Raw genomic sequence first — 11129 nt, 5'->3', positions numbered from 1 at the left:
AGGTGATAGGTAAGTTCAGATGTGTATTCATGCATAGTCAGTTGGTAAGTTACTTCCCTGTCCCAGATACTGTGCTAGGAGTAATAAGGTGAAAAAGATACAGTCCTTGCCTTCGAGGAACTCAGTGTGGTGGTGGAGACACCCATTTTAGAGTAACATTTGCAAAAGCAATACTAGAGGTCTGCACTAAATGTTGTGGGGTGTTGTGGGGTGGAGAAGGGCTCCTACTCCAGCCTGTAGTGGGGAGAGAGGTATCGGGGAGTGGTTGTTACCTGGTTGGGGTTGTGTCCAGGTAGACATCCTATGACTGTGTAAGGATAGGCTTGAATACGGAGAGTTAAAGTTGTTAGCACTGGAGAAGGAAGAGTGACTTTTAGAGACTGCTGACACTTCAACTTCCATTATCTCCTTTTCTGTTCTTTATACCTTCTGAGTTCTCTCCTCCTCTGTTCTACTTTTCTCCAGGGAAGTGATCTTGTTCACCAGAGCATCTTCTTCCAATCCTTATCACAATCTCTCCCCACTCCTTAGCCCCCACCCCCAGCCTTGATACTTCTCTCTGGACTAGGAGAGGGAGATTGTTTCAGTATTTTCATCATTCTTTACATCGTAGACTTATGAGTCTGCTGGGTGGCTAGTTTACACAGACTCGAGTATATTAGCACTATTAGTCTTGGTGCAAGTACTATGCTAGTACAATGCTGGTAGTCTTAGTGCTCGGTACGATGTTAATAGTATTAATATCAGGTCATGGTTAATGGGAAGAACCGTGACCTACAAGTTGAAGGTTGCATTCTCATCCCAGCTCCTGTATAAATAACTGTATAACCATGGATGGGTTGGATCTTGGTTTTATAATCTATGAAGTGAGGTGATGCCTGATGTTTACTTTCATCTCTGTGATTCTAGGGTTCTGAACTTTTCTCCATTTAATTTTTAGGAGTTGGAAATCAAGGCTAAAGAGACAGGCCCATTCTCCTTTTTATAATTCACCCAGGAAGAGTCATCAGAGACATCCAGTTTTTCTCAGCTTTTCCCAAGCCATTAATAATTGGAATAAAAACCACCAGCTGAAAAGGAAGAGCCCTTGTTAGAATTTTTGGAAGAACAAATGGAGTAGCATCTAGTGCTTGGTGGATAGAATAGAGTCCACTTTGAAAAATTAAATGTGGTTATACTGGGGACTGGTAAAGTGAGGCAAATACTTTGGGCTGGTTAGGATGAACCCAACTCCAACCAACATGGGCCTAGAATGTTTCTTCTAGTCTCAAACTTTTGTTCTAGAACCCATTTGCCTCTTCCTTTTTCCTACTATTTTAATGTGTATGCCTCCTTTTTCTCAATTAGGAGCCTAAAGAAAGGTATGATGATGATTTGGTTTTTGTTCTTGTATATTTACATGCTATTATGCTTTTTGTGTGTGTTCAATGGCTCTCATATATATTATCCCATTTGCTCCTTCTAAATAAGTAAGGCAGGTTTTACCTACCTATACCCAAGAAGACCAAGGCCCAGAGGAAATAAGTGACTTGTCCAAGTCCATGATATCTTACTGATTAAAAAATGAGAAATTGGCTGGGTGCAGTGGCTCACAGCTGTAATCCCAGCACTTTGGGAGGCTGAGGTGAGAAGATTGCACCTGTAGTCCCAGCTACTTGGAAGGCTGAGGTGGAAAGATCATCTGAGCCCAGCAGATTGAGGCGGTGGGTGGTAGCTGTGATTGTGCCACTGCACTCCAGCCTGGATGACAGAGTGAGACATCATCTTCTTCGTCATTAAATAAATACGAGAGAGGGAGGGAGAGAGACAGCAATAGATAGAGAAGTAAATAAATACATAAATATATAAAGTCACTGCCTTTACATGACTTGGTTATTTCAAGTGCTTATATCCAGGAGAAGCATTATTTTCTGGTTAAGGTGGATCAAATTGGAACTCCTGATTTAGAGGAACATACACGGTATCTATTATGGGGTATTGGATATTGAGGCTCGGAGTTCACAGAGTTCAGGGAAACACTGCAACAAGAGTGAGAAAGAATGGCTGTTGGTTTTTCCTGAGGAAACTCTGAGATACTGTAGAAAAGGAGTGAACAAGAAGTACTCCAGCAAGAGAGAGCAGAGGAAGTGCCCCAGCAACAGAACAGACACTGCTGGCATGTTGGAGCCCATCTGGGATGAGGGGCTGCTGCTGTGCTCCCAGGAGCCACACAGGATGTAGCTGTGCCATATGCATGCTTCAAGTCTTGGTCTCCAAGATAGTTTTTGGCTCTCTGAAAATGAAAGGAGGCATTTTGGATGACTAGAGTTCTTTATGGGCCAAGAAACAAGAAAGAACTCGGAAGAACATGCTGCTGCTTCTGTTCTCCTTCAGTGTCTGGAACCCTACAGGAAGTGGTGCTGAACTAGAGTAGGACCCTTGCATTCTGCTGAGACCCTGTATCCTCACTCTTTCTGTGCCCTTGGCTCATCAGGAGGCAGACTCAGAGGGAGGCAGCGGGGGCCTGGAGGTTAGGCTCCAACTGACCTGGATTTGAATGCTGGCTCAATATTTTACCTTACTTTCTTTGGCTTTAAAAGGGAAAGCTACCCTACCTTATAAGTTGTTGTAATAATTAAAATGAAGTCACATAAAACTCCTAGCACAATGTTTAGCACACAGTAGGCCCTCAGTGCTTATTATGAACCCAAACCAGATGTATTTGTCAGTATTTTGATGCAGCAACAAACAACCCCAAAATCTCAACAACATGCATTTAGTTCTTACTCATGTTACATGAATGCTGCAGTCAGCTGCAGGTGGCTATGGATTGGGTAGACTTGGTAGATTTGGCTCAGTTCCAACTGTATTCTCACTCCAAGACCCAGGATGAAGGTGCAGCCACCATCTGGGCAAGTTGTTCTCACCGTGGAGGGCAAATGCTTAAGGGGGGGGGCACAGAACTAAACCACACAAGTGCCTTTAAAGTTTCTATGACACATGTGCTCACCTTCCATTGACCAAAGCAAGTCATATGGACAAGGATCAATGCAAGAATGGGGAAGAAACAAATAATTGGTGATAAATAAGACAGTGTATCAACTGAGTTAAATTCTGTAACAAATGTATCAAGTACCTCCTATGTAACAGAGTCTTTAGAAGTCTGCATACTGGAGTTTGTGATTAATGGAGGAGAAAGATGTCTAAATAGGAAGTTCTCAGACAACAGTGATGTGATTCTCTGGGGTGCTGTGACTATAGCAAGAGTAAGAGGAAGCTTTAAGAGGTAGTGATAGCTGAACAAGTCCTGAGGGATGAGTAGGAGTTGGCAGAAGAGTAGGAAATTTGCAGAGGGAACATCATGTGCAAAGGTCAAGCATCAAGGTGGGACATGATGTTCTGAAACATTACAACCAACATTTTAGAGTGGTTGGAACTTTTAGTACTGTAGGAGGATTGGAAGGGCATGGCCCCCTCTGAAAGGCTTTGTGCTCCTGAAGGTGCAATGGGAGTATTTTAAGGGTCAGAGCGAAGGCATATCACAATCAGATGTGCATTTTGGAAATACCCTTTGGACCCCAGTGTGGAGAGTGTATTAGACATGGGCAAGACTTGCAGCAGAAATCAACTAGGAGACCCTTGCAGGAAGCAAGGCAGGGCATGATGAGGTCCTAAACTCACATGGTGCCATGGGGATGAGAGAAATAGACAGGGTAACCAGAGAGGAGGAGGTAGGACTGGTTTGGGTGGTAAGGAGGTTGAAGGGGAAGAGTGTTAATGTGCCTCTAGGGCTTGGAATTGCTGGAGATGTCATTCATGGACATGAGCTAACACAAGAGGGGAAACATGTTACAGGAGAGAAATGAAGGCTTGATTTCCCTCCCTCTCTCCCTTCCTCCTTCTCTCTCCCTCCTTCCCTCTCTCTCTTCCTTCTCATTGATTAAAGTATAGCCTAAGCTGCAATAATTAAGAGACCCTAAAATATTGTAACTCACACAAAATAGTTTGTTTCTCTGTCCTGTGAGAGTCCAGATCTGTGGGGATAAGTCTACCATTTCAACAAGCTCCCAAGACTGCTCCAGTCACAGCCATTTCTCAGCCAGGAGGACCAAGGAAAGCAGTTTCAGGACAGGCAGCTCGTCTATAGACAGGTGACCTAGGAGTTGCACACATCACTTCTCCTTTTTGTCCTGAACCTAGTCACGTGGCCACACTTAGCTGCAAAAGAAGCTAGGAAATGTAGTGCTTGCCTGGCTTGGCTGGCCAAATTAAAACCTGGGACATTCTATTACTAAAAGGAAGGAGATGGTTAGTGCCGCCATCTGTTGAGGAGTGAGTTTGAGGGGCTAGCATAACATCCTGCTGGAGAGTGAAGTTGTATATCTGATTCTGGAGCTCAGGAAAGAGATCTAGTCAGGAAAGGCAGATAAGTTGGCAAAGGTTGATAAGAGCTTTCTTAGGGGAGTTTTTCCTGTCCAAATGTCTGTTCCATCCCAGAAATCTGACCCACCTGAATGAACCAAAAAAGTTTCCATAGTACCTGTTCATTGCAGTGTAAAGACTGACCTGTTTTAGCACTGCTTTGTCCCATTGGAACAGCATGTAAGTCAGCTAAACATTGCCCATGAACTCATTTCAGATCTGTGAAAGATGAGGTAAATCAGACAGAAAGGAGGTATGTGTCTGGTTTTTATCTACACAGTGGTGGTAGCAGAGAATGGGAAAGCATGGCACAGTTGGACACACAGAAAATATGCTTAATGAATAGCAAGCTTTGTGTGCATAAGCACCACAGTTATTGCCAGCAAATAATAACCAGGCCATGAGCAAAGCCTACCTGGGCAGTGGCATCACAGGCATTTACCATGGTCCTTTGAAAAAGGGGGACATATTGCTGCTTTGGGGGACTCTTGCCAGGAACACATAAGAGAATGCTGTTATTTTCATTATTTATTTATTTATTTAAATCTCAAAATGGTACATCTGGTCACCCTAACCCTAAAGTGGATCAAGCAATCAGGTACCATAGTAGCAAACAAGAGAAACTGATTTTGGTCAATTTACGCAGAAAAGGAATTTGTTGGAAAGAGGTTGATTAACTCACAGATCCATGGGAAAGTTGGAGAATGAGGCTCAGCAAATAGACAGATACCAAGGCAATGTCTATTTTTCTTGGGAAAGCCTTTTTATTGTATTTATTTTCCCAAGTTTATCAAGAAGATGGCTGGTTTCCTATTTCTGGAAGAAAAAAAGAGTCCAGTTGAATTTTCTTTGCCTTTAAACTCTTAGCTTGTTGGTTGACATTTCCCAAAATGTTTTGTTCTCATCCTGACAGTGCTACTATAGAATGGACAATCGTTCTTTTCTTGTCTGCACTATGGACCAAAACTAGAGGAGCTGTCTAGTCACTCCTCATTCACCTCCTTCATTTAACAAACCTCCTCATTCATCTCCTTCATTTAGCATTAGTAATCCCCAAAAGTGTCTTAGGTTTGACTGGGTGCAGTGTCTCATACCTGTAATCCCAGCACTTTGGGAGGCTAACGTAGGAGGATTGCTTGAGCCCAGGCATTTGAGATCAGCCTAGGCAATATAGTGAGACCTTGTCTCTACAAAAAATAAAATAAAAATTGGATGGGTGTGGGGGCTCATGCCTGTAATCCCAGCACTTTGGGAGGCAGAGGCGAGAGCACTGCCTGAGCCCAAGTGTTTGAGACCAACCTGGGCAACTTGGGGAGACCTCGTCTCTACAATAAATCAAGAAAAATTTGCTGGATGTGGTGGTGCATGCCTGTGGCTCCAGTTACTTGGAAGGCTGAGGCAGAAGGATCACCTGAGCCCACCATGTTAAGGCTGCAGTGGCCATATGTGTGCCACTGTACTCCAGCCTGGGCTATGGAGTGAGACTCGGGTTCAAAAAAATAAAATAAAATTTTAGCTAGACATGATGGCACGTGCCTGTTGTCCCAGCTACTTGGAAGGCTGAGGTGGAAGGATCACCAGGACCCAGAAGGTCATGGCTGCCATGAGCCATGATTGTCGTGATCATGCTACTACACTCCAGCCGGGGCAACAGAATGAAAAAATAAAAAAGTCATCTTAGGAAATTGGGAAAACACATTAAAAATGTAAAAACAAAGAATGAATTTCTTAAAGAAAACCTAACTTGAAGGTAGACAAAGGAAGATTTGTGCAGGTTGGGCATCCTTAATCTGAAAATCCAAAATCCAAAATTCAAAACTTTTTGAGCACTGATATGATACCTTAAGAACTCTATACTTGATGTTTTTGATTGTTCAATGTACACAAACTTTGTTTTAGCACAAAATTATTTAAAATATTGTATAAAATTACCTTCAGGCTATGTGTATAAGGTGTATATGAAACATAAATGAATTTCATATTTAGACTTGGGTCCCATCCCCAAGATATCACATTATGTATATGCAAATATTTCAAACTAAAAAAAAAACCAAAACCCGGAACACTTCTGGTTCCAAGCATTTCAGATAAGTACTCAACTACTCAAATGAAAAAAAACCTTAGGAGTCTGATGGCTACAATATGCTGGGGAATGACCAGTTTTGAGATCAGATCCTGCTTAGGACTTACAGAATTAAGAGATGAGCGAGCATTACACACAATTTCTAAAGATGCTTGCCTCTAATGATGATAATTTTCCATGACCTTTAGCAGCAATCTTTGTTTCTCTAAAATGGGGCTGTGCTTGTAGATCTTCTTCTCAAAGATACTGGCAGGAATAGCTTACAACTAGTGAGGAGAAAGGAACTTGCTTTGAAAAAAAAATGAATGTGCTAAAAATAAGAACAGCATTGCCTTAGAGCCTGCATTTGTTATTCTTGCAAGAACACAGTTCATCATATATAGAATCCTTTTCTTTACATGAGAAGTGGGACAGGACCTTATTTTGCCACATGCAGGGAGGCATTGTCTGCACTTGGAGCTGATCTTCCCTAGCCTGGTGACCAGATACCTACCCCTGGGGATTAACTGAGATGGGGGCTACAGCTCTGAGTTGTCACTTATCACCCTAGGTAGCTTTCCTAGTTATTGGCCAGAATCCATTCTCTGCATTGGGGACCACCTGATAAGAAAGCCTCCCACCCCTCCTCCCCAGACTCACAGGTTTATTTTTCATTCATTCACTGATTCCTTCTACATTTTTTGAGCTTCAGCTATATTCTATGGCTTTGCTGTATACTGGGGGTACAAAGTCAACAAAATCCTGTTCCCTGCCCTCAGAGACCTTATAGTTAGACACCAAGTTTATCTTGAATTCTCAAGATCAGAGACTGATCTTTTAAATCTGTTTTGCTAGGACTTAGCATAGTGTTCTAAAGTATGTTTTTGACTGAATTAAAATTAGATAGGCAGCTGGATGTGGTGGCTCATGCCTGTAATCCTACACTTTGAGAGGCTACACTTTGAGTTAGGCTAAGATGAACAATACAGCAAGACCTAATTGCTACAAAAAAAAAAAAAAATTAGCCAGGCATGGTGCTGTGCACCTGTAGTTCCAGCTACTTGGGGGGTTAAGGCAGAAGGATTGCCTGAGCCTAGAAGGTCGAGGTTGCAGTGAGGCATCATTGTGCCACTGCACTCTAGCCTGAAAGACAGAGTGAGATCCAGACTCAAAAAAAGGAAGGAAGGAAGGAAGGGAGGGAGGGAGAGAGGAGGAAAATTAGATAGTCAAAGGCAGCCACCAAAAAAATTAAAATAATAATAATCTGGTGGTCTCAGAATGATGACTCCCTTCTCTGCATATGTGGAAAACCCCCTATGATCATCGATGTGCCATCTAGTGCTTCTTTCAGTTGAGGTTTTAAATTTTTTTACTTTATCTATTTGTTTACTTATTTATTTTTGAGTCAGATTCTCACTCTGACACCCAGGCTGGAGTGCAGTGGTGTGATCATGGCTCACCACAACTGTAACCTCCCGGGCTCAGGCAATTCTTCTGCCTCAGCCTCCTGAGTAGCTGGGACTACAGGTGGGCAACACCACACCCGACTATTTTTTAAATTTTTTGTAGAGACAAGATCTCGCTATGTTGCCCACACTGGTCTCAATCCCCTGGATTCAAACAATCCTCTTGCTGTGGCTTTCCAAAGTGCTGGGGTTACAGGCATGACACCTGATTGAATTTGTATTTTCACTGAAGAGGTCTAATTTGTACAGGTGTGCTCTATACAGTATAATCCTTCACTGTACCTCATTCCTTTCCCTGTCTTTTGCTGTCTTACCTAAGGTGCCTCTCTCAGCTTTTCAGAATACCTGCTTTAGTTTATAGGGTGAAGCACAATTCTCTCTGCACTTCTGTAAATTTCTTTATAAGTGTTAGAAACTCAAGTTCCAAGTGGTGTTACCAATACCTGGACTCAGAGGCCCAGCCTTCCCAGGGTGTCAGAGCATACTGGTTTCTGTGTATGCAGGACCCAGTGCTCGCTCTGACTCTTGGAAACTCCTTTATTCACATGCCATGATACTTCCCCAGGTGAAGGAACAAAAATGCTTGTAGTCAAAGGATGCTTGGGGCTAAGTCAGAGAGAAGGCCTTGCATGCCATGTCAAGGCATTTCAATTTTATCCTGGAGGGAATGGGGAATGAATGGCGGCCTTTCAGCAGAAACTGACATAATTGATATGCATTTTAGAAAAATACTTAGAAAAAATGTGTAGTGTGGATTGGGCTGGAAGTAGGGAGACCACTTAGGAGGCTATTCTCAAACCCAGGGTGTGATGAGGACCTGTGACCTGTGTGAAGTGATGGTTGAGAGCTTTGGAGCCAGTCAGGAGTTCAAACGTGAGTGTCACTTGAGATGTAGACAGGGTACATATATTCGCTGAGAATTGCTTTCTTCATCTATATGGGTGTAATAATGTGCCTTCTTTATAGAATTTTGAGAGGATTCATTAAGATATTGTATGCAGAATGTTCAGCACAATCCCTGACACATAGTAAAGCATGTTATGACTATTGTCTAGTAGCAGGAATAGAAGCTTGACTAAAGGAAGTGGGAATAGAGAATGACAAAATTTGAAAGATATTTAGACTTAGTGACCAACCGGATGTGGTCAGGGACAGAGGAAATTATCAAAGCTAAGGTCGTTATCTGAGATATTGGTAGTATATTGGCAAAACCTAGAAATAGAAGGACAAGTTTATAAGCAAGAGTTGCGGTGGGAAAGGAAGATATGATGAATGAGGTTTAGACATGCTTAATTTGAAGTATTTGTTAAACATGCAAATGAGGTTTAAGGGAGTTAAGGGTCTGAGATATAACTGCTAGTTGAACCGTGGGAATGAATAAGATTTCTTAGATCAAATGCTCTGTTCAACACCACAAAGAGCCTGAGAAGTTTTTATTTATTTATTTGGCATTCCAAGATATAGTTAAATATTCTTATTAGCCTGAATAGACTCCAGCATAAGAAGTACTTGGTTTTTGGCATCTGACAAGTGATGAGTTCAGATGGACCTTAGAGGTGGACCCTTGCTCAGGGTACTACCCTAGCCTCAAGTCAGATCTCTTGGGAATGGGATCCAGAGGAAAGGTAGCCCATGGTGAAACCTCGGTGTCCAAGGGGGAATGGCATTCCTGGTCCCCACTTATATTAGCTATCATCTCTGAAAGGCTTGATCTGTGGATAGGAGTGAGGGTCCGATGAGAGGTATTTTTTGTTTGTTTGTTTGTTTGTTTTGAGTTGGAGTCTCACTCTATCGCCCAGACTGGAGTGCAGTGCCACTCCCGGCCACTGCAGCCTCGACCTGCTGAGCTCCGGCGATCCTTCCGCCTCAGCCTTCTGAGTAGCTGGAATTACAGCCATGCACTACCATGCCCGGCTGATTTTTTTATTTTTTATTGTAGAGATGAGGTCTCGCCAAAGTTGCCCAGGCGGGTCTCGAACCCACGGGCTCAGGCAATCCACTCACCTCAGCCTCCCAAAGGCGCGGGATTACAGGCCTAGCCACCGAACCCGGCTTGTATTTGTACTTCTGATTCAGAGCTCTCTATCTCATCACCCTCGTGACCTTCGACTTTCTGTTCTGGGATTGCTTGAAGGTGAGGCTGACATATGTCCCAGATCAATTTAATGTCAAAGTATGTTCTGTATCAAATAGAGCTACAAGAAGTGTAGGAGACACTTCAACAACCTTGAAATTAAGGAACACCCTGGTTTTCTCTGCCTCTGGAAGAGCCAGAGTAGTTATGTATAATAAATCTCCCACACTACATTCAAAGGAACCATGTCTGCCTTTGCTCATTACCAGAACTATAGTACCTGACACAAAGGTATTCAAATATCTGTTAAATGAGTAAATGAATAGGAATTAAATTAACTTTCTTTATTTTATAATCAGACGTAAATTATTGCACTAGTCCACTGGCTATTTGTAAAGCTGGGTACATCCTCTCTTGTTTTTCAAAAGGCCTCTTCAAGACAAATCTTTTTTATTTTTATACCTCCGCTGCTTATTAAAGTGAAACAAAACTAAACTAAACTAAAAAACATTTTCACTATTTTCCAGGTAGCATCTAATATGTTGATTTGCCTCTTGTGGTACAAACTTACTATAGCAATTAACAATATGAGGGGGGATGAAAAATATGAGATTTATTTTTGGAGGGCAAGCCCCTTGTAAGTACAGGCTTCCCCAACTAGGTAAGTATTCTAGGAACCCAATGGTATCAGGCATCACTGTACAGCTAGCATTGTTGTGAGAGGCTGCATTCGGCTTCAGTTAATTTTTTTTTTTTTTTTTGGAGAGTCATTCACAGTGTTTGCCAGTTTCACAATGGGTGATTTGCAAGTGCACCTGCCCATACCATCCCAACTGTTCAGCAGTTTTTTACCAAAAACTGCATGACCCGCCCCCATGCCCCACCCTCCCTATTTACTCAATCTTGCCTGAGCAACATTTTTTTGTTCCCCCGGGTGAAAAAAGTCCTCAAAGACAAACTTTTTGCCAGTGTGGAAGAGATGAAATTTTAAAAGGCAGAAGCACTATAAGGCATCAAAAACTGTTTTGAGCAGTGGGAAAAGAGTTGGAGAGTACTTTGAAGGTCGCTGAAGTTTAAACATGTAAGAATAAATACACAATTTTTAATAAATAAATTCCAAGTTTTG

The 11129-nt window shown here is 42.3% G+C and overlaps 1 protein-coding gene across 1 annotated transcript in view; it reads left to right on the top strand.

The window, feature by feature from the left end:
• Window positions 1-11129, top strand: part of ILDR2 (immunoglobulin like domain containing receptor 2) — a 65884-nt gene that overhangs the window by 280 nt on the left and 54475 nt on the right. The window lies entirely within an intron of this gene.

Source organism: Carlito syrichta, unplaced genomic scaffold, assembly GCF_000164805.1.
Source record: "Carlito syrichta isolate Samal-C Ts95f unplaced genomic scaffold, Tarsius_syrichta-2.0.1 Scaffold173424, whole genome shotgun sequence".
NCBI classification, from domain to species: Eukaryota; Metazoa; Chordata; class Mammalia; order Primates; family Tarsiidae; genus Carlito; species Carlito syrichta.
Note: the sequence above shows the minus strand (reverse complement) of the source record. Positions and strands in the feature narration are given on the sequence as shown.